Raw genomic sequence first — 25,551 nt, forward strand, 5'->3', positions numbered from 1 at the left:
GGTGGGTGAATGGATGGCTTAGTTGTGGTAGATGGTTAGATTGTAGGAGGTTGTGACTCTGGTGGATGGTGGTTGGTTGGTGGTTCATCAGTTGGGGGATACTCACACGCTCTTAAGAACTCTACATCTGTCTTGGCTTAATCCACAAGGTTGTGGTTCGTGGCTTTATCTTTAAGAAAGTCATATATTTCTTCCATTGTTATTTCCTCAGCTGCCAAACTAAATTTAGATTCACATTGCTCTGAAAATGTAACTTCCTATTTTTCTTACACATTAACTTGTTCATGCCTTAGATTAGAATTGTTAATCTCTATTTTCTCACCCGCTTCCTCTAAAATACTATAAGTATCCTCAATGGCATCATTCGAATATGTCGAGGAATCATCCAGCCGAGTGCGGTTAGCAAACTCAAAGGCCTGGACATGCTCCACAGGAGGGTCCATATTAAGAGAATGCCAATAGTTATCAAATTCTTCCTCCTCACATCTTTATAAATATCTTCTAATGTGTTATCCTTATATTCATCTTCAGATGGATCAATGGGAGGTTCCTCGGTGGCATCTCTCAATTTGGAGTGGTCATCCAACACATGTCCTAAAGAGTCGTCTTCAAGAATTTCCTCATCCAGGTGGGGTGTGGAGTCAACATAATGGTTAATGGTGATAGGGTTATATACTAAAAGCATTACTTTTGTATTAACTATAATTTTTTATTTTTGAATGAGAATCATATGGGCAAATGTTATGCATATTAGTTATATGCATGTGTCTAATACTTTATGTTGTAAAAGATATGGTGTGAATACACAGAAGATCATATCATCAGTACCTTATAAAGTATAAGTAATCATTCACAACCTAGATGGATTTGGACAAACCATTAGTACGGTTGTAGTATAATCTGGTATTATTCTATCTTGACTATATGATTACACTAGTACACTTTGTGTGTATTGAACAAGACCAAGTGAGGTTGTTTCTCCTTATTGACTATATAAGAGAACAAACATCTCTGTTATTATGGATGCTTGTCCTCCTAATCTAGATATAATAACGAGCACTTACATACATTATACATTATTTTAAATCATCAATGAGTGAGATTCATATGTGAATCAACAAGCTCGATGGATTGGGTAATGACATTGTATATAAGGTGTGCTGTTGATTATAGAAGGAATCCGTGTCCTGCACGAAGTCGGGTTGATGATGTCCCCTTGAGGAGCTAAAAAAGATTGTCATGTAAACCCTGCAGCTAGATTTATTCCGACATGACAATGAGGTTGAGTGGTACTACTCAAGGACATAAGAAGTTGATTAACGTAGTTGTCAGTAACTTGACTTAATCAACAGACATTCGATATGTTAAACACGGGGAGATCAACGATTATATAATATGGAGCCCATAAACGCTGACACGTAATTTGGGATTAAGGCGGTAGTGCAACAATGGCCTTTAGTGGAATAAGCCATTTGTTGACTGACTTGGGCCATGTGTTCTGGGCGAACATGGGAAGCCCAAGCCCGTCAGGAGGCCCAACCCAAATTTCTCCTCATGGTCCCTGTTGTAGCCTATAAATAGAATACTTTCTCTCTGGTCGAAATTCACTATTCATTGTTCTGAAAAAGTGGCAAGAAAAGTAGATCTGAATTCATTTTTGATCTTGAGAGAAAGAAGGGGATTGGTAGATCGTTGTCCACACAACGTCCAATCTATTCTAAAGGAATACAACAGAAGATCAAGGGGCTGATTGTTGATTCGGATTCATAAAGCTTGGATTCTCAGAGTTATCAAAATCGGATCTAAAAGGTATGTTTTCCAATCACAAATTGTGGACACCCATTAATTCTGCTGCGCGTGGTGTTCCCAGTTTGTAGAAATAGTCATTTTGAAATAACGGTTCCTACAAATGGGAGGCCCATGGGAAGGTAATGATTCATGAAATTTATGGTAGGTCTTAACTAGGTCGAATGATGTGGTTATGGGAATAGGTTGTTCTAGTTGTGTGTCGATCTCTGGCAAGGTTGAAAGTTCTTTGTTAGGTTAGGAGATCATGGAAATCATCTGGGCTATGTTCTGAAGCATAGTTTAGTTTGGGAAATTTGGTCTGGGAAGGGTGGCGAACTAGATGGGTGGGTGATTTCTAGCATGGTGGAAGGGTCTGGCTGGTATAGTGTGTGATAGTCATAGTTATTGGCGTTTGAGTGACTTTGGTTGATATCGTACTGTGATGGGTTAGGTTGAGGCTGAATAAATATGGGACATGAATGGGTAGTGTGGTCTGAATCTGAACAAATTATGCACGGAAAAGTGTTTGGTTCGTTGTACACACTCATTATAGAACTAGAATTATACGACACTGGTTGACTCCATGTACTGTTTGGATGACTAGAAAACTCTTGATTGTATGGGTCTCTATAAAAATTTGAAAATTGAGGCTCATAATTATTATTATATCTTATAGTAGGCTCAAACTCTTGATAGGATGGGCAATGAGAAGCCTAATGGTCAGAACTACCACAGCATGAACATGGTGAAGGGTTTGCATAAGAATCACATTATTGGTCGTCTACATATTAATATGCCATAATTGTTAAGATATATATATATATATATATATATATATATATATATATATATATATATATATATATATATATAGGACAATTAATATGCAAACGAAACTCTAACTATAAATTTCTAGATAGGCGTGTGTGTTGACATTGACGATTGATTACGTTAGACGTTTTTCTTCAACCTGACCTTAATCTCATGCAAGGCTAAGACCAATCTTAAAACACGACAACCGTCAAAACAATCCTGATATGCTAGTATGAATCCTCTAACCGGAGATGCGAGAAGTGGAAGAAAGAAGTACCTGAATGCCTCCTTGCTTCGCATATGAATAGCATCTTGTATACGCGAGCTCAGTGTGTATAACAAGTTAGAAACGCTGAATAACTTGAAGTAATGGAAATTTGAACTAACCAGTGAAAATCGGGCGGTTCAAGAAGAGGGCGCGGGTCGCGCTCAGAAATGGCCTTGATAGGGCGCGGGTCGTGCTCAGGTCCAACTTGAGTTCCAGGTACTTCAGCGCGGGGGGCGCTCAAACTCTGCCTTGGTAGGGTGCGGGTCGCGCTCAAGTCCAATTCAAGTTCCAGGCGCTTCAGCGCTAAGGGCGCTCGAAGTTAGCCTTGTATGGGCACGGGGCGTGCTCAGGCTTGTTCTTTGAAAAAAAAATTTAGTTTCTGAACCAGACACTCACTGTTAAAATCAAACAAGGGTGGGTGGGTTTAATTGGACTTTGGGAAGACTAACAATACTAATGAAAACAATTCTAAAGGGAACTAAGATGGCAGCGGCGCCATTTGATAAAATGTAAAAATGATAGTTTTACCTATGAATAAGCAATTAAACTAAAACTCAAGTAAAACTAGAACTATTTTATGCTTAATGTTATCAAAGTTTTCTACTCTCGACGCTATTGCAATATAGTTGGAATAGAAGATTTGTTCCACTCCTAATTCTTTAGAATGCAGCCCTTAGGTACCTTCTCGCAAAGAAGGATGCTAAGTAGAGATTAATCCGATGGATTCTTCTCCTGCAAGAATTCACATTAGAAATAAAGGACAAACGAGGGGTCAAAAACGTAATTGCCGACTGATAAGAGCCCAAAATTGTAGTTCTAACCCCTTAATAATAATATTTTTAGACCAATTATGCGAGTAATAAATAAGAGTTAATGCTAATTATGTGCTTTTATGTATTTCAGGCATGGAACTCAATTATGTGCAGAAATGTGTCACTTTGGCGATATAAAGGAGCAAAGGGCTAGTTGCTAAGAAGTTCTGGGATTAAAGGCCAATACGGGCAGAAACAGCACACAAAAGTCAATAGAACTTCCAAAGATCGTATCTTTGTACTCAGGCCTCAGAATTGGACGTACCTTATGTCAAAATGACCGGCTCGGAAAGAGCTTTCCAATGGTCCAAATCTTCACCCAATCATAAGAGTAAAAGTAGACAAAAAGCCTATTGAAGTCAAGCCAGCTGAAAAGGGGCCTGTGGACTGAAGAAATTGGGCTTTGGGCTCGATTTTCCAGCCCAAAACATGGACCCTCAGCCCATGCATGAAAATGTGAATCTGGTCTCCTCCATTTCAACACATAAGACTTAGCTCTTAAGGATTAATTAGTTTAGGTTAGAAGGTAGCCATTAGAGTAGCCATTAAACCTTAGTTCTAGATCTAGTTTTGAGAATTTTAATTAGTTTATTAATTAGTTTTCATTCCTTGTTTTAGATTAAGTATTGAATCATTGTTTATCATTTATTAGATAAATAAAATAGTTAGTTCTTGTTAAATTCGATTTTATTATTTATTGAATTACTTGGATCTAAATTTAGTTATTAGTTGTTATTCAATTCTTAGTTGTTAATTTAGATTTCAGTTATTGGTTAGTTAAATTTAATAAAGGTTGAATTTTTATATTATGTCTTATTCAATTTCATTTGGAAATGATAGTTTGATGAATCGAGGCTAAACCTCCATTAGAGGGGTTTGATGAAGCCTTAATGAAAACTTGATTTTGTTAGCTTAGAATCGTTGTAAGAGTCTATTCTACTCTAGAAGGACGTTGATTCGCCATGAGAATGGGTGGACGTCCTCAAATGCTAGTTATGAATTGGTAGAGATGCCATCTATAATTAGGGATTAGAACGACCAATTCTTACCGTAAGAATGTAAAAATTAGATTACAACAATCTATGCTAATTCTTAAGTTGGATTCAAGGTGGATTCAATTCCCCCCTAATTATTATTCTAGATTCAAACCTTAGTATTCCGTAGCATTTCGTAGTATAATTCGTAATTGTCTCATTGACTTTGGTAGGATTGATAGTCGTAGGAAACTTGAATGCTAAAGAACTAGGAGTGGAACGAATCTTCTATTCCAACTCTACTTCAATAGTATCGAGAGTAGAAATCTTTGATAAGTCTTCGTATAAGTTCAGTTTGTAGTGTTACTTTCGTTTAGAGTTTCATCGCTTTATTCATTAGTAAAACTATTCATTTTACATTTATCAAATGGTGTCGCTGCCATCTTAGTTGCCTTTAGCATTGTTTTCATTAGAATTGTTAATTTTCCAAAGTCCCATAACCCACCCACCCTTGTTTGATTCTCACTGTGGTTGTCCGTTTCAGCACTGAAAATTTTCCTCGAAAAATTCCACGGAGCACGACTCGCACCCTGGATGGGCATAATTGGAGCACGACCCGCGCCCAAGCGCCTGGAACTCCACTCTTTGGCTGAGCGCGACCAGCGCCTTGCCAAGGCAAAACACGAGCGCCCCCTGCGCTGAAGCGCCTGGACCTCGAGGTTTTCCCTGAGCGCTACCTGCACCCTACCAAAGCTAAATTGGAGTGCGCCCTGCGCCCAAACGCCTGGAACTCCACTATTCAATGGAGACTTCAACGTCTCAACTCATCAAACCAAAAATTGGGGTGTTACTCTAAAAAAGAAGAAGTAAAGTAAAGATAACTATTACCTAGTAAGAATTTGATGGTAGATTCTCCAAGTGTACGTGCTCCTGAAATTCCTACCCAATCAATACTTCAAAAACGATATCGTCGTCGTTGTTCTACTATCCTCCTCTATAAGGATTTTTTAGTAACACCCTCTAATTGGTTTTAATCTATATACTTATTACTAGGTATTATAGTTATGGAACCAACAAGTAATACGTTATCCTAGGCAAACTTGCCTTGATACATAAACATAAATATTAAACAAATTAGTACGCATTATCATCAATAGGAAACCAACAACTACATTAACTGGAATCACATGCAGGCGTAAAATTATAATAAAAATAAAAAGCTTAGCACTAATTAAACTAACTTACATCGACACGTGTATTAACTTCTGACACACAAGTCTAGCTAAATATCCAAGTCCTAAAGCCTAAACTATACAATTTTAAGATATAAATGTGAGTGGGGTTACTATACAAGTACTGAATCAAAATGTATCATCGACTCCTGGGTCACAAACAACAAACAGTGGTCCTACTTTTGAAGTATACATGGGCTTCCAAAGAGGACTTGTTCATTTCTAAGTTCTAACTTTGTATAAGTAGAAATCAGTTATTACAGCTAGAATGTTCTAAAATACTAAACTGCTTTCAGTTAATGATTCTAAAAAAAATAAGTAATGATGAAATTAACGCGATCAAGTCTAAGTAATAATTGTAATTAACGCATCAAGTCGTACTTTCTAGTATATATAGAGACCATTGTAGTGATTCGAGGTTAAGTCAATATATTGGTTTTACTCGAATTCCTTGTGCATCCAATGGCTTTGCTAACTAATCAAAGAATTAATATCAAAATACATCGTAAGTAAAGTACATGTTAATTGGATGACCGAAGCTAAACGTAGAAACCGGAGAACTGATAGGAAAAATAAAAAAGAACAATTGACGCAAGAGAGTAAACGATTACTGAACCAAGCTGTTGATTGCGACATAAATAGCTTTAAAAGAGGCGAATCCCTCAAACTTTAAACTTTAAACGGTTCACCTGCATCAAATTGTTACAAGTATTTTCAGACAAGTTAAAATTCTGAAGAGAAAATACATGATAATGATGAACTTACCAGACGACCCAATATATGTCTGTGAAACCCATTTTTTTGCAACGGTTATGTTTGGTTTATAGGTTTCTTCTTCTTTGCTTTTTGGTTCTCTCAATTTTTTGGTTTTGTTTCTGTGTCAAGAATTCCCTCTCTCTCTCTCACACACACACACTCACTATCTATTCAGTTGGCCGAAGGCTATTACAACTGTTGTATTTTGGCCCATTTGGAGTAGGTCGCCACTCGTTTTATAAGCCCATATGTAATATACTAGTATACTATAGCAATGGGGGATGAGCGGAGAGAGAGAGTGGAGAGTGGAGAGTGGAGAGGGAGAGATTGAGAGGGCCCGGAAAGGAGAAGAAGAGACGAAAAGGAGAGATGAGGAATGAGGACAGACATAAACCAACCAAATGACTTTTTGTCCGCATAGCCACTCTCGGCCGAGAACGTTCGCTCCGCTCACTTGATAATTTATTACTAGTATACTGCGTGGCAGTGGGGAGTGAGCAAAGCTGCGGGGGGAGAGAGAGTTGGGTGATGGGGGGGAGAGAGAGAGATGGGTGAAGGAGAAAGGGTATTGGGGGCGAAGAAAAAATGAGAGAGAAGGTGAGGATAGACAGAAAGAAACCAACCAAGTTGGTTTTTGTCCGCATAGCCCCCCTTTCTGCCAAGATCGTTCGCTCCGCTCACTCGATAATTTATATATATTTTATACTTCATACCAAACTATAATTTATAATTTATACTAATTTTAATGTTTTATATACATTTTGTTTTCAAGTTTGAACTTGAGTTTGAATTCAAACAAGCATAACTGAGTTCGAGCTCCAGCTCCAAGTGCAAAATGAGTCTAGCCGAGTCAAGCTACACTTCTGAAGAAAGGAGGGGGCGGAGTGAAATGAGTAAGTGGCTGTTAAAGCCGAAAGTATGATCTCATTCCTTTTGTATATAAATATAACAACACTGAAAGACTGAGTCTTGATGGGGAGTGCCGAGTGCATATCATTAGGGACTCGTTCCCTGTTGCAAAAATGGACGACAAAGATTCTATAAGCAGATTGCTAGGGTTGGACTAAAATGCCGAGTGCATATCATTATGACATCTTTTACGTAGATGTTGGACTAAAATGTGAACAACCCAAAGAAAGCAAACCTCCTGCGAGTAACGTTAACATTTTCAATCATGTTTGCTAGGGTACGGTCTTAATGTCTTAATGTACTTCGATCAGTTCAATGTTTAGCTTTTGCAATTCTAGCTTAATGCAACTCAATTCTCACTTCTCTATCCATATTCTCAACGACTATTAATACAAATGTACAAACAAGAAGAAATATAACATCAACAACAATCCACGCAAGAACACGTTCCGTCTTTAAAATGATGGAACCGAGCCCGATCTCGCACCATAATCTCCACACCAAAGACACTAGAGATTAATTTGGTTACAGTATGACAATCATTGCAGACCCACAGATTTTTGAAAATGCGAATTGGCATGCCTGGTCGGCATTAAGGAGACCAAATGAAATGGCAAGTCTCTCATCGCGGAGGGAGAGTGGCTGCGCTTTTCATCACCATGTTCATCAACCATAGCGCTTGTGACAAGTCGGTACATACCTGCTGATTCTAGTCTATCCTCGATATCGCGTAACGAGTGATATATCTCTTTCTTGCAGGGATGTGAAGTGTCCCTTCAAGAAATTGGTGAACCTCGCCATCAACCTCTATCAAACGCAACTAGGCTCTTTAGTGATGCCCTTCTCGCCATTAGCCTTGCACGGTCCAACATCATTCCAACGGTTAGTGATGCATACACTCGGACAAGAGCACATAAACACCACTACTTGCACCTCCTTACGTATAAAGAATCCATTTAGCGACCTCTTCCCGAGCTCAATATTAACATTTTGCTTGCAACAAGCATCCAAAAGACTCCTCCAAATCACCACATCGGGGTTTCACAGTCATGAGGGAAACGTGATCTAATGCTTCATTGATAAGTCCAGCAGAAGCAAAAAGATCAACAATGCACCCATAGTGCTCCACTTGGGGTTCAATCTGGTACTCTTTAACCATTAAGTCAAAATACCAACGACCCTCACTCACTAACTAGACCGCGGTTTACATGCACTTAAAACACCCACAAATGTAATTGAGTTAGGCATCAAACCATCAATATTTGACATAAAGGCAAAGGTGTCTAACGCTTCCTTGACCTGGCCATGCATTCTGAAACCCAATATCATCAAATTCCAAGAAGTTACATCTCGTTTACTCATCCTCCTAAAAACTTGATGAGCCAAGTCCAGAGACCCACATTTGCAATACATATCCAACACTGAATTGTTCACTAACACATCATTCTTCACACTCAGCTCACACTTTCTCAACATATACACATGAGCCCACATTCCTAAATAAAGCGACACCAAACCAATACAAGCACATATAACACTCTGCATGGTAAACCCATCAGCTTCAAACAATTTCTGCACTTGAATAAACAATCTCAAAGCAGTAACAAACTCACCAAACTGAACATACCCATTGTTGGAAATAAGGCTGGATAAACGCCCACCAGGATAAGGATAAACCACCAAGATAAGGATAACCACCAGGTATTAGGATGAGTGTAGGACTGTATCATATCTGATATTAGATGAGTATATGATTCTATCCTATCTGATATTAGATGAGTATAGGACTCTATCCTATCCAATATTGAGGAGGTGGGAGAGCTCTATAAATAGACCCCCCACTCCTCACATATTGATCATCCCAACAAAGAAAAGCTCTCTCTCCTTTAATGGTGGCCTCCAACATATTCTAAAGAAGAAGCTAGTAATTTGTGGAGATTCCATAGGTGGTAACCTCCCTAACCATTGTCGGTTCTTGGTTCGTGAACAAAGGTTGCTTCCCGTTTGTGGTTGGAACTTGACTCCAGCTAAGTTGAGAAGAAGAAGATCTTGAGTGTGCCAAGAACATCATCTTCTACTATAAATCAAAGCTTGGAACTTTAGCTGTGACCAAGGTACGATCTTCTGTTTCCGCTACGCTATTTTATGCATATGATATAGTGTAATTATACATATCGTAGGAATCATGCATGAGATATCGGTAAAAACCCTACATTGGTATCAAAGCCAGGTTTTCCATGGTTTGCATGCTTTTGTTTGTAGTTTTGATCTTGTGATCTATATTTTTTTTGGAGAACTATTTTTTTCAAAATCTTTTAATTAATTTTTAAATAATTAGGTTGTTTAAAATTAATTAGAAATTGCTTAATTTTTTTTTGCAAAATAAATTATTTATGGGAAATAATTTGGCTATTTTAGTGGAAATTCTTTTTTGGAAAATTTTTTTCCTTTAAATTTTTTATTTTTCCACGATTAAAAATTGACATTAGGATGTTTATTTTTACCATGTAGTAATTATTTAAATCTGGATTTTTACTATTGCATGTAAATAAAATTGTATGTTTTCTATCAACGGTCATATGAAAACTAAGGCACAATGCCTAAGTCGTATAGACCCGAGACTTGTAGGAAAATTGAACCAGATCTTGGGAGACGGGCTTCCAAGAAACGCATGACTGCAAAGCAATATAGGAGAGTTTTGCAGCATACTGTCTTGAAATCTGATAAGATAAAGACAGAGCCACCATCACCAGAATATACACCAAAGAGCCCCAATCCTATTCAGGATAGGAATGAGGCTCGACCACTTAAATCTCTCCTACATCGATTATGGGACGATGCTGAAGAACCAAATCCATATGATGTGTCATCAGGGTTTATTTTCCCACCTCACAGGGAAACAGAGGAAGTGGCTAGTAATTTTCAAATAGTTGATAGTGACTGTGAGGATGAGGATGACTCCCCTGGGCACCCAGGACGTTTCTATGTTCATGGTTGACTGGCTCTTTTTAGTTCCATATTGTTTTTGAAAGATAGAAAACTCCTTTATGTAGAAACAATTTTATTAAATGGAAATTTAAGTAGTAGATTTTTTGCATATTCTATGCTATTGATAGTCAAATGCATTGATTTTATTTAATGGCTAGAATCATGCTAGTAGATTATCATGATCATCTCATATGTGAAAATGTGGATTACTTAGATTTATTTTAAGAGATGATTCTTATTCGTAGTATCTTATTTTTGGAATTCAAACTTGATAGAATGGCACCCGATGGAAACTCCCCATTTACGATGCTACCTAAAAAGGACTTGCTAAACAATAAGAATTACAAACTTTGGTCTAGGAAAGTTATGCTAATTCTGGCAGATAGGAAGGTCATTGACGTAATAACTGAGATAGTAGCAGAACCTACCGCCGAAGGAATAACACAAGCTGGTTATATTGCTGCACTTAGGAAGTACAATGAGTATACAAGCAGAGACAATGTTGCCCGAATTGCCATACTTGGCACCATGAGGAATGACTTCATGATGCGGTATGATGGCCTTGGAGCGGCTAAAGAGCTATGGGAAGCAGTAAAGGCGGACCTTGGGGGTACGACTATTGCACAGCTGAGGAGGCTACAAATGAGCTTTGACAAATTTATCAAGCTGCCCCATACCTCTATGACACAACATTACACGGTGATGAGAAACATGGTTGCTGATTTAACCCAAGCAGGACAGGTCCTGTCAAATGAACAACAAATTCAAGCTGTCATTAGGTCTTTACCTAAAACTTGGGAACAATTTCGTCTTATCTTAATGCATGACGACAGTATCACAAACTTTGCACAGGTGTAGAGGAAATGTGAGCTTGAGGAACAAAGGTTTTTCAATGAAAAGCCTGTTGTTCAAACTGAAGCAAATGTTGTCAACTCCAAAAAGAGGAAGGCTCCTTGGAACAAGAAAAGTGGAAAAGGGAAAGGCAAGGAAAAGGCCAAGCCTGACCCACAGCAAAAGAAACCTAGGAAGTTGATAGACATGACTAGTGTTGAATGCTTCCGTTATCATCAGATGGGACACTATGCTAGGGCATGTCCTTCTCCTGAGGTAAGTTTTACTTTAAGTACTGTCAATGTGATAAGTACTGTCATGATGTCTGATTCATCACAATATTAATGGATTGTAGATTCAACAGCGATAGACCACATAAGCCGGGATAGGTCCCTGTTTGAAGATTTTCGGAAACTTCCACAAGGAACTCGGAGAGTCCACATGGGAAACCAAAGTGTAGTTGATGTTTTGGGCGTAGGCACTTGTAGGTTGGATTTTGCGAGTGGGATATCCATCCTTAATGAAGAAGTACTCTTTGTACCCTCAATTAGGAGAAATCTTTTATCAGTTTTGAAATTACTTCAAGAATCCTATGTGTTTAATTTTTCTCAGAACTCGCTTGAGATATCTTTAAATAACTGTTTGATAGGTCATGCTTATTTAATGAATTCTTTTATGACATTACACTTAGCACAAACTGAAGTTTTTATGTCTAAAATGGTTGGTTGTCAATTGTGGCATGCTAGACTAGGACATATTGGACATAGTAGGATAGACCGCTTAGCAAGGGGAGGGTTGTTAGGTAACTTAACCTCTGTTAAAATGGAAACCTGTGAAAGTTGTCTTACTGGAAAAGCCACCAAGAAACCTTTTGGGAAAGCCCAAAGGGCAACTTATCCTTTACAACTTATTCACTCTGACATCTGTGGACCAATGAATGTAACAGCAAGGCATGGGGCTTTGTATTTCATTACCTTCACAGATGACTATACACGTTATGGGACCATGTACTTGATGTCTCACAAATCAGACGCCTTGGACTGTTTTAAAAAGTACAAGAACCTTGTTAAGAATCAACTTGATAGGACAATAAAGGCCTTAAGAACTGACCGCAGACGTGAGTATCTTTCTAATGAGTTTAAGGAACTCTGTGAAAATAAGGGTATAGCTAGACAACTAACTATTCCTTATACCCCTCAGCAGAATGGGGTCTCTGAGAGAAGGAATAGAACCCTACTGGAAATGGTTAGACCTATGATGGCTCAGGCTAACTTGCCCATCTCATTTTGGGGTGATGCATTGTTAACGGCTGCGCACATACTTAACCTAGTTCCTTCAAAATCTGTTGACAAAACACCCTATTAACTATGGACTGGTAGACAACCCGTTTTGAACTACCTTAGACCATGGGGGTGTGCAGCCTCTGTCACTTCTCAAAATCGAGAATTTGGGAAGTTGAGTGCTCCTGGAAAGAAGTGTGTCTTTATAAGATACATTGACACTTCTAAGGGGTATGTCTTCCTAGGGGAGGATACTCAAGGGCATGTCACAGAAATAGAAGCACGTAACGTCATATTCTTAGAGGATCAATACCCAATGAGGGGTGAGGTTGATAAGGATATACAACTTTACGAAGTTGACAACCTTATAACTGCTGATGAACAAGGCAAAGATGAAACTTTCATCAACCCTGATTCCAGTGACAATGGCATTGGTCAATTGATTGATCAATCCCAACCTCGTAAGAGTGTTAGAGGCCATATCCCCAAACGTCGGTTTGAGATTGAAGGGGAGATAAAGATGACCAATGCACTTACAGAAATATGTGATGAACCTAAAATGTTCAAGGAGGCTATTTCTGGGTCCAATACAAGTAAGTGGATGGAAGCTATGAAGGAAGAATTAGAGTCGATGAAGAAAAACAAAGTATGGGACTTAGTTAATCTACCTCCAAACAGGAGATCTATTGGGAACAGGTGGGTTCTCAAGATCAAGAAAAATGCGGCAAGGAACATAGACAAATTCAAAGCCAGGCTTGTTGCAAAAGGTTACACCCAAAAAGAAGGAATAGACTATGAGGACACCTTCTCACCAGTAGTGAGATTTGCCTCCATACGTCTCCTCTTGTCAATGGTTGCCTACTTAGATTTAGAGCTTTACCAGATGGATGTCAAAACTGCTTTTCTCAATGGAGAATTGCAAGAGGAAATCTATATGGATCAACCCATTGGTTTTTCATTCAAGGGTCAGGAACACAAAGTGTGTAAACTGAACAGATCCATATATGTTTTAAAACAGGCCTCTAGACAGTGGAATCTGAGATTCCATGAAGCTATGCTTCAAGACAAATTTGAAATGGTAAATGAGAACCATTGCGTATATGTCAAGACATCTAAAAATGGTTTTGTGATTCTATCTCTATATGTGGATGACATTTTGTTAGCAGGTAACAATAAGGCATTGATAAATTCCACTAAGGAGTGGTTGTCATTAAACTTTGAAATGAAGGACATGGGTGAAGCTAGTTATGTCTTAGGAGTTAAAATAACTCGGGATCTGCCCAAATGCTTGTTATCTTTGTCTCAGGAGACATATATCAAGAAGATTTTGGAAAGATTCAACATGACTAATTGCAAGCAAGTGGATCTCCTAGTAAGTCTAGGAGAGTCTTTGAGTTCTAAAATGTCTCCCAAGAATCCTACTGAAACTGAGGCTATGAAAAATGTACCATACTCAAGCGCAGTCGGAAGCCTTATATATGCAATGTTGTGTACAAGGCCAGACATCTACTATGCAATTGGGTTAGTATCAAGGTTCCAAACAAATCCTGGGGTCACACACTAGAAGGCTGTCAAGAAGATAATGAGGTATCTTAAAGGCACCGTGGACTACTCACTTGTCTAACAAGGGAAAGCTCTTAAGCTGATTGGGTACTCCGATGCCGACTGGGCTGGAGACCTTGATGAGAGGAAGTCAACTTCAGGATATACCTACATAATGAATGGAGGTGCTATATCCTAGAGCAGCAAGAAGCAAACTTCCATAGCACTTTCAACTATGGAAGATGAGTATATTGCATCTTTGCTCCGCCATTACTGTGAGGTCGCGGTGGCTCTCGACGATTCATCAAACATTTGTCGGTGTTCTCAAAAGAGTCTTTGAACTAGTTCACATCTGGGATCGACAAAGATGGCTGCTCTTGCATATGCTAAAGATCCAAAGTACCATGGAAGAACCAAGCATATAGAGTTAAAGTACCACTACGTATAACAAATGATACTGAAGAAGAAAGTGGTTCTACAACATATATCCACTGATAAGATGGTTGCGGATCCACTGACTAAACCTATTCCAAAGGAACTCTTCGTTGCACATGTAAAAATGCTTGGGTTAAAGAGGATGTGATTATGCTAAGAACACTTTGATGGTTTAATGAATAAGCGTGCATTCTTTCCAGATCGATTGCATTCTCATTATACTGTTTATCATCTCATATGTATGTTAGTAGGGTTGACTGATTCACTCACATGAGCAGTCACTTCCATTTTAAACAGTGGGAGTTTAGCTTGACAAGTCACTAAACCTTATGGGAAGGGTGGACCTAGTGCCGAGTCATGCCCCTTCTTATAATTGGATAAGAAGAAACATGCTTCATAGAGAAGATTCTATCTAAAGCTACAAACGGTTGTTGCCAAGTAGGAGCAAAGTATCCTTGGAATTGTCATTAGGGATGACAACACTTGCATGGTATGAGTGGACATACAGATATCTATTGTTGAGTAAACAAATTAGATACTCTTGCCATGACATGTTTTCACACAACATGTGTATAGTTGACCACCTGAGAGCAAGAAAATAAATATCCCTAAAAATTCTTGCTATGTGAGCTCTATTGATATGTTTTTTGTTTAAGACATATCGAATGGTTCCCTCCTTGAACTTTTGACCTTGTAAAGAAAATAAGAGGACTACTCGTAACTTTGGTTTGCTCCCCACAAGCTCTTACTAAAAAGTCATTTGGATGCATGGGAAGTTGGTAAAACTCTGACGACAATGACTTGCGTGCAAAGGGTAAAAGAACTGAAGGTTTATCACACAATCACTAGGATTCTACCTGGCCAGGACAATTGATGATAATTATGAATCATGTGATACGTTTTTTGATTTTATGGTGTGGACTCATAGGGATGAGTGCTATTTGTCAAAGTGATGAAACAAACAGATCTTGTGGTATACACACACTCTCCGGATATTAGGTTTCCGGATTCGTCTTCTTTAAGATCACTTTCATGGTAGATCACTGTGTCGTGCTTTTCATTGTGACTTGTTATTTCATAGATATCATGATACGTGTGCTAGGGTCACACGAACCATTTGCCGTGTGAGACACATAAATGGCTGAGCATTCTACTTAAATGCTTCTCTTAGAAACCTTCTTCGCCGTTGTGGGCGAGTGGGAGATGTTGGAAATAAGGCTGGATAAATGCCCACCAGGATAAGGATAAACAACCAAGATAAGGATAACCACCAGGTATTAGGATGAGTGTAGGACTCTATCCTATCTGATATTAGATGAGTATAGGACTCTATCCTATCCAATATTAAGGAGGTGGGAGAGCTCTATAAAAAGACCCCCCACCCCTCACATATTGATCATCCCAACAAAGAAAAGCTCTCTCTCCTTTAATGGTGGCCTCCAATATTTTCTAAAGAAGAAGCTAGTAATTTGTGGAGATTCCATAAGTGGTAACCTCCCTAGCCATTGTCGGTCCTTGGTTCTTGAACAAAGGTTGTTTCCCGTTCGTGGTTGGAACTTGACTCCAACTAAGTTGAGAAGAAGAAGATCTTGAGTGTGCCAAGAACATCATCTTCTCCTGTAGATCAAAGCTTAGAACTTCAAATTGAAAGATGTGACCAAGGTACGATCTTCTGTTTCCGCTGCGCTATTTTATGTATGTGATATAGTGTAATTATACATACTGTAGGAACCATGCATGAGATATCAGTAAAAACCCTACACCCATCAATCAGAACATTCCAAGAAACCAAACTTGTATCAGACATCTTCTCAAACACTTTTCTCCCAAGGTCCAAATGCCCACACGAAACATAAAAATGTACAAGACTATTATTAACATAAGTATCTTTCTCAAACCCAAGTTTCAGAACATAGCAATGCATCTGTTTCCCTTCAAACAAAGCAAACAAGAATGCACAAGCCTTAAGTACAAAAGGGTAAGTATGCTTATCCGGGACAACACGCCCCTCTTCCAACATTTCCCGATAAATCAAAATAGCTTCTTCTTTCCCATTAACACTCCAAGCGCGAATAAGTGTATTCCAAATGAAGGAATTGGGGTTATGAATATGGTGAAGAAGGCGAGAAGCATAATTAATGTCAAAAGTGGTGGATAAGTGGACAATTCTACTGAATATAAAGAGGGTATCTCGGTCGTTAAGTGAAGTAGTAGTACGGAGAGTTTTCGCGTGGATTTGTTTGAGTTGAGACATTGTTTTACAGTTTTTTATCAGGGAAAGAAGGTGGTCGTGATGGATATTGTTGTTGGTGGTGGTGGTGGTGGTGAGGATATGAGGTGATGGTGGGCTGTTGGTGTAATGGACAACACCATTTTTATCTATTAACAAAAGTTCGTTCAACTGAAAAATGGTTAAAGAACTGATTACAACGGTAACTCATCACAAAAGGTAAGAAGGACATGTGCGTTAGTTGCCTTGGACCCTTGGTGATATTTAGTTATTTACTCATTTGTCTCGCTTCTCACCAGAGAAATCTACCACGAGGGAGAATTTTTATACAAGTTCTTGTCCTAATCGCTTCAAGTTGCACTTTATACGAAAAAAAATTATACAAGTGCTCATAAAGCCATAATCCATGTGTATAGCTTCATATAGGTGCTTCTACAAAATAGAGCTTAGAGTTTATATTATTAGCATTGCTGCTTTGAGAACAAGGAGTTGGGAGGCTGTGTCTTCGATCCTTTAGGCGCTCAAAGAGGAGAAAATAAAGATCTGCCTTCGCTATGTGTTTCTTAAATACATAATATTCTGTGAGTTAGCTAAAGCAACGACTATCCATGGTTTCAAAGATGTGGCCATCAAATTGCAGCTTCATACGTGGAGAGTTTATAACTCCCATTTTGGTGATTTTTTGAGAGAATTGGCACTCTGATACTATGCTAATGTGCTCTATATTAGAATTCATTCCTTCTTTGAAAATCAGGGACCAAGTATTAATTTTGAAGCTTAATAAATTGTCATATTTAACAACTATCTTTGCCTCTTAAGAAATGTTTTTCTTTGCCTTTTAACTCGCTCAATTATTTTTAGAGTAAGCCTACAAACTTGTTTATGCTTTTGGATGTGATAGGGTTGACATGCCAACTGAAAGATATAAGCTCCTATAGATATGTTAAAAATTTAGTAAAGAATACAATAAAAGAACTTCCTTGATAATCCTATACGTGGTCAAGTTAAAAATTGGAAACCACAGATAGTTTACACGCAATATAAGAAGCTAGTTGGAGCAATGATCGTAACTGTACTTTTACTTTGTGCTGCTACTTTTTGGAACCTTATGGTTTTGATCAACTTTTGTTTTCCTTGGATAAGGAAATTGGCTGTGGAGTAAGATCTTATTTGCTATTTTGCGTGCATTATGGTTTTATGGGTGAAGTCAATATAGGGACATAGTGGCGTAAGCAATACCTTTATAACTCTCAAGATTGTTATTTTCCTTGAGCATATAGTCTGAGGAGCAATTTTCTGCTCGGATGGAGGTATGCCCATGGGCCAAGGTCGCCGTTTTTTTTTTTTGTGTTTTGTTTTTTTTTATAAGAAATGATTTAGTGATATCTTATCAACAAGAGGTTACAGAAAGAAAGTTTGAGAAGTTACAACACTTAACAGTACCTAGATTACATCAAACTACATCAGTGGCATGGAGGTACTATTCATATTTTATCCCCTGCCTACACTAGGCCACTAGGGAACCCATATAAAGTTACACAAGTATGCAAACCGCGCTACGCATCGAGGTTTTTTTTTTTTCTTAAGTCTTGAAACCCGTCATTCGAGATCGATAATTAGCATAGTTTTTTTGGATTCTAATTGTAATTACATAGGGGAGGCACATCTAATTTAATATAAGGGATAATTATGTTATTTAAGTGACATTAGGGAGTTTTTTTCTAAATTATTAATAAAAGAGGGCTTGTTCTAAATTCAGGGAGAAAAATAGAGAATAATTATATAATTTAAGTTACATTAGGGGGGTTCTTCTAAATTATTAATAAAAGGGGGGGGTTCTAATTTTGGTGAGGGAGGTGTTTATAAATTGAGCAAATAGGGAGATTTCAATTTGCCTACTTGATAGTGGAGAGTGAGTTCCTCAAAACCCGGCTATCATATAGTGTAGAGATATCATGGAATAACCCTTATGACTCTAACACAATCAACAATTAGTTCCCTAAACCGATGTCATTTTCTTGCGAAAGAGCCTCCAAAACAATACCAGAGTGTCGATTTAACCTTCGTTAGAGCCCACTTCCACCATTTGTGCTAGTTTAGAGAGGTAGGTAGTCGTTCCAAAGACACTTTTGCAAGGAAGATGAGCAATATATACATCGATCTTACTTTCTTTCTTTCTTTCTCTCTCTCTTGTTTTTTTAAACTTGGATTAGTAATTATTGGAGGTAGTAATAGAAGGTAGTTTGAGGAGAGGGCACAATACGATAGTGTGGTTACTGTTAGAGTTATCCCTCACATGAGGATGAGGATGAGGATGAAAGAGAGAAAGCAGTACTGTTTGTGTGAAGAAGTTTGAGCGCCAAGACACATTTCATTGGCCTTTACCCAAGCACCACACGCCCTTTACTGTGAAAAAGAATATATTTTTTTTTCAGCCTCTCACGAAACAAAGTTATTGGACTTTTGAGGGCGCACGCGCTCTAATTGGGCTTGCCGAGAGCGCGCCCGCGCCCATGCCTTAATTTTCAGACTTCTATTTCTACAGTAACCGCGAAATTGTGGGTTACTATAAAAACCATAAGTAAGGTTTTGGAAAACCTAAGTCTTGAATAGAAACCCAATTTTGAGAGCTATCAAAATTGAGAGAGAACCCTTGCAAAGAGAAAAGCTTTTAAGGAGAGAGGAGTGGTCTAGTAAGATGGAGAGACTTGAGAGAAATGATTGTAATCTTCCTTCCCACACTTATAAAAAAATCAGCTCTTGTGGAAGTAGGCATCATTGGCCGAACCACGTTACATCTTGTGTTGTGGTATGTTTTACTTTTTTTGCATTATTATTACTAGTTTGTGATAGTTGTTTAGAGAGTTGGGCATGTTAGGTTGGTTGTAGTGAAAGTTTATATTTTTGTCTGGAGATTGTAGTTGGTCCAAGTGCAAGTTATCTTAGTAGTAGGGATCGATTGGTATAAAGCTGATAAAGAGTTTGTATGGGTGGAAGTAGGCACCGAGACAGTGGTCCATAAAGTTTGATTCATTTATGGTGAAGCATGGCTACATGAAGTCTGCTTCCGATCATTATGTGTTTGTTCAGAAATTTCCAAATGGGGATTTCATAGTACTCTTGTTGTATGTGGATGATATGTTGATAGTTGGCCAGAACATCAACAAGATATCCAAGCTGAAGAAAAACTTGAGTAAGTCCTTTGAGATGAAGGATTTAGGTCAAGCAAAGCAAATACTTGGTATGCGGATCACTCATGACAGAAAGAGTGGGAAGTTGTTGCTTTCTCAAGAAAGCTACATTGAGAAGGTGTTGAAGATATTCAATATGGATCAAGTGAAGCCAGTCAGTTGTCCGCTTGGTGGCCAGTTCCACATGACCAAAGATATGTGTCCAAAGGGTGAGCATGAACAGAGTCAAATGGAAAAGATCCCTTATGCATCTGCAGTGGGCAGCTTGATGTATGCAATGGTGTGTACAAGACCGGATATTGTTTTCGCCGTTGGTATTGTAAGTCGATTTTTGTCAAATCCGAGTAAAGAGCATTGGGAAGGTGTTAAGTGGATATTGAGATATCTCAAGGGCACTTCCAAAGTGTGTTTGTGTTTTGGTGGGAGTAAGACCTTGCTTGAAGGCTACACTGATGCAGACATGGCAGGTGATGTTAACTCTATGAAGTCCACCTCCGGTTATCTATTTACTTTTGCAGGGGGGGGGGGGCAGTTTCTTGGCAATCTAAGTTGTAAAAGTGTGTTACCCTCTCCACTACAAAAGCCGAGTATATTGCAGTCATTGAGTATTGCAAATAGATGCTATGGATGAAGAGGTTCTTCGATGAACTAGGGTTAAAGTAGAAACAATTTGTAGTTCTATGTGACAGTCAGAGCGCCATCCATTTGAGCAAGAATCTGAGTTTTATTCTAGATCCAAGCACATACATGTGCGTTATCATTAGATTAGAGAAGTTCTTGAAAACAAGCATTTGTGTATTGAGAAGATCCATACCGACAAGAACAGGTCAGATATAATGACCAAAGTTTTACCGAAAGGTAAGTTTGATGTTTGTTGTGCTATCGCCGAAATGGTAGCATACTCCTCCTGTTGATTTGGGAATACATGGAGGTATCCACCCTCGCTGTTCGGGAGGGGGAAATTGTTGGAGTTATCTCTCACAAGAGGATAAGGATGAATGAGAGAAAGTAGTACTGTTCGTGTGAAGAAGTCTGAGCACGCACGCGCTCAGATTGGCCTTCCCTAAGGCGCGTCACCCTTGCCGTGAAAAAGAAGATAGTTTTTTTTCAGCCTCTCGCGAAACAAAGTTACTGGACTTTTGAGGGCGTGCGCGCTCTAATTGGCCTTGCCAAAAGCGCACCCGTGCCCATGCCTAAATTTACAAACTTCTATTTCTACAGTAACCACGAAATTGTGGGTTACTATAAAAACCAGAAGTAAGGTTTTGGAAAACCTAAGTCTTGAATAGAAACCCAATTTTGAGAGCTATCAAAATTGAGAGAGAACCCTTGCAAAAGGAAAAGGTTGTAAGGAGAGAGGAGTGATCTAGTAAGGTGGAGAGATTGGAGAGGAGTGATTGTAATCTTCCTTCCCACATTTATAAAATGATTAGCTCTTGTGGAAGTAGGCATCATTTGCCGAACCACGTTACATCTTGTGTTGTGGTATGTTTTACTTTTTTTGCATTATTATTACTAGTTTGTGATAGTTGTTTAGAGAGTTGGGCATGCTAGGTTGGTTGTAGTGAAAGTTTATATTTTTGTTTGGAGATTGTAGCTGGTCCATGTGCAAGTTATCTTAGTAGCGGGGATCGATTGGTATCGTTGTCCCCAATAGTTACACTATTTGAATTGATTTGAGGATCAAGAATTAAATATTATTTCACTATCTCTAAAGAACATGAAACAATGAATCAATTAACACTTACTTTTATCTATAACAAGTAATATGGTGAAGCTGATAAACTATCGTTTCTTTTCCAAAATCTCTATTTACTTAACTTGTTAATTTTTGTGTGTAGAACAATGGGGTTCGTCACTTTTGAATAGAGATAAGAGAGAGGATAGTGGTTCTATGCCTTAGAGTCTTAATATCTCACTTTCCCATTAAAAAGATGGAATTTCATAGAGAACCAACTTCTCTCAACCAATAAGAATTGGTCGGGCATGTGCATAATTGGATAGTGACATACGAGTACAACCCAAGTACAATTTGAAATCCAAATTCTCATAAATTTTAATATTATATACCACTTATGTGAGGATGTAATAGAGTGGTCCACAAGGTAATGTGGTCTATAATTTCATATCTTATAATCTCCCACTTGGCCTATAAGACAAAACTAAAGAGTAATTTTATTTTATAAAATTATTTTGTAAATGCAATTTGTGTGGTTTGACAATAAAACCAACATAAATACGATCACGTTTTTAAAAATAAGTCCAATACATGCTTTTGCATAATTTGGTTATCATAATGTCATAATCAAAACAAAGTTAAATGCCATCACCACTCTCCGTTCTGGCAGAGTGGTTGATAACAAAGTAACTATGCCTATAGTTACCCCATCAATAGCCCCTACACATGCTATTTTACTAGATACCGAAATAGAAACTGAAGAGCCTACCACTGTAGTGGTACCAGTTACAACACAACCTAAGAAACAGAAAGCCAAGGTTAAACATCCAGGTGATACAAATGCTAAATATAGAGAGAAATCACCGTTTCTGCAAAAATTAGCCATGTTAACTAGGGATACAAATTATGAGGAGATTAGGGACGTTTTCAAGAATCTAACTATAAACCTTCCCTTCCTCGAAGCAATTAAAAAGCTACCACACCATGCTAAGTTTCTTAAGGAGTTGTGTACTACTAGGCGTAAGACCAATATACCAAAAGACGCCTTTTTAACAGAACAATTCCCAACTCTATCTGAACATAACGGAATTGTTAAGTACAAGGACCCTGGTCGTCCTACTATACAATGCACCTTAGGAGATTCCTATACGACGACCGCGTTATTAGACCCGGGGGCTAATGTTAACTTTCTCCCGTTTTATTTGTATAGACAAATAGGTCTAGAGGAGATGCAACCCACTAAAATGACGTTGCAATTAGCTGATCGGTCTATTAAGTATCCTAAGGGGGTGGTTGAAAACGTGCTGATAAAGGTTCATGATTTCTACTATCCAGCTGATTTCGTCATCCTCGATACAGAAGTCGCTAAGGACTCTGTCCCAATCATCTTAGGGCGTCCTTTCCTGGCAATTGCCAATGCGCTCATAAATTGCCGCGATGGTTCGATGTCCATGTCTTTTGGCCATCTTTCTATTGAAGTAAATGTGTTTAAACCAAAGACACAGTTATCCGAATCATCTATGGATGGAGAGGTTAGCATGATCGAGAGCTTCGCTCGAGATTATTTCAACAACACGTTCCCTGATAATCAGATGCCCAAATTTCTTTCCTTTGAAGGTTCAGACTCCAACGTTTTCATCCGTACACTAGTCGATACACATATTATGGATGAGGACGAGATAGATAACTTTCTCAAAGATATAGTGGAATACCATAGTAATGTGGATATGACCAAGCTAGATGAGGAATTCAATGAGTTTCTTAGAGCAGGTGATGAGTCACCCTATCAAGAACTACTTTGCATAACATCCGCCTCAACTCCCCTCCTTCCACCCTTTCAAAGGAATCTCGAGTTTGCACTCGATCCTTTTGTTTCTCCTGTGCTTCATAATTTTTTAAATCCTCCTAGAAAACAAATACTTCAGAAGGACAAACCATTTGACACCTTCATTTTCAGAATTGAGACAATCCCTACCTACACCATGAATGAGTTTTATGCTAAACCCACATCCTCATTTTTTCCATGCTTTCCTTCTACAACTTATCCATATCCACCATATTCTCCACAACCATTCACTTTTCCACACTTATTCACTAGGACACCCTCTCGTTCAATGATGAAAAAGAAGGTGCATGCTAGGTTACATTATAGGTCTATCCAACTTCGTTTTCACTTCACTAGGTTGCGTCATAGGAAATCTTGGTGCTTGATTGTGTTTGGGTATGTTTTTTGTGATATTTATTTATGGAATGATCCATAACTATTTCGGTTGTTGATATATGATAAACTGCATGTTCATACATATGTTTAAATAAAGTCTCGAGTATCTGACTATAAACGACTCAATTTTTGTGTTTGGTGCATTTCCTTTCATTTCCAGATATTTGTGAGTGCACCATTATGGTAACCGGGCCCTCCCTATGGAGTGTGTGGTTGTAAGTACCATATCCTAAGTCCATGTTTAACATAATTCACGTTTTAAACTCATGCATATTTTCTCGGATTTTTGGGTCATGTTTCTCTATGGGGTGAATTATGTCCTTATTGCTTATTGTTTTTCTTTATAAAAGTAAAAAAATATTAAATAATAAACATAGTAATCTAGGAAGTCTCGTGAATCTGACTTTAAAAGAACCACCTTTAAAAAAAAAAAAAAAAAAACAAATTTTCTAAACTCTGTTGTAAAAAAATTTGTTTAGGGGTGGGGTGTTCGTGTTTCTGTCCTAGAATGTTTTATGTCCCATTAGAGTTGCTTAGGCCATTTAATTGTATTCCGATTCGGGTTGACATAATCTATGAATTTAGAGTTCATTCGTTCCCAACTTACGTCACACACATACTTCGAAGCATTTTCCACTATCTTATATGTCATCCACAGTCGGAATAGAGTGTTTTATGGATCATTGGATTGGAAATTCTCTCCTGATCATTTCCATATCTCATTCGCAAAAAACGGACCGGTAACGAAGCGGCAATGTTAGTTTGAAGTCGCGCTTAAAATCGACAAAAATTGAAAAATTCGATTGGGCTTGGGCCCAACTTCGCAAGACCGGCGGCTTCACGCTTCTATGTTTCCTCTCCAACGTCGTGAGTTTTCATCTTCCAAGCCGCCATGGACAAACATCCAAGCTTCAAACCCTAAACCAAAAATTAAAATTAAAAAGAAAACTAACTACACCCATGCCAAACATCCAAACCCACTCCAAATCTTCTCAAAACCGTCCCACCACCACCTCCATCAATTTACAAAACCAAAAACCACTGAAAAATCCAAATTTTGGAGCTGTCGTGCTACCACACCACCACTACCATCGTTTTTTTAGTGAGGTTGTCCCTCATTGCTTCCCCCTACCTTATTCAAACCCCCTAACCTTATCACAACTTCCAATGGCTCAACAACGCCAGATTTTGCGAGCAAGCATTTATCGGAGACCACTTGCTACCGTTTTACGGTGACGAAATGGTTAGTAGAGATTGGAATAGCTTGTGGTACTCCACCGATGCCTTTTACCATGAAGAGTTAGTCCGACGGTTTTATAACACAAGGGAGTTGGAGGGGAATAGAATTTTTGTTACGGTGGCAAAGAGGAGGAAAGAAGTCACTACTGGGTTGTTGGCTGAGATTCTAGGCATTCCGCCTAGAATCCATCTTGATGCCACGTTATAGGAGTCCCAATATACTGGGGTGGAGCCTTTGATGCACGCGACTGTTACCGAAGGGAACTACAATGTGAGCTCGCATTGTGTTCGCCAGGCATCCCTTAGAACCAACCATCTGGCTGCAGCTTAGTGGATTGGTAGGAATGTCATAAGGAAGGAGAAG

The 25,551-nt window shown here is 38.5% G+C and overlaps 1 pseudogene; it reads right to left on the reverse strand.

The window, feature by feature from the left end:
- Positions 1-7,973: 7,973 nt before the first annotated feature.
- On the reverse strand, positions 7,974-18,178 carry LOC147525078 (pentatricopeptide repeat-containing protein At1g59720, chloroplastic/mitochondrial pseudogene; annotated as a pseudogene).
- Positions 18,179-25,551: the final 7,373 nt, after the last annotated feature.

Source organism: Coptis chinensis, chromosome 1, assembly GCF_015680905.1.
Source record: "Coptis chinensis isolate HL-2020 chromosome 1, ASM1568090v1, whole genome shotgun sequence".
NCBI classification, from domain to species: domain Eukaryota; kingdom Viridiplantae; phylum Streptophyta; class Magnoliopsida; order Ranunculales; family Ranunculaceae; genus Coptis; species Coptis chinensis.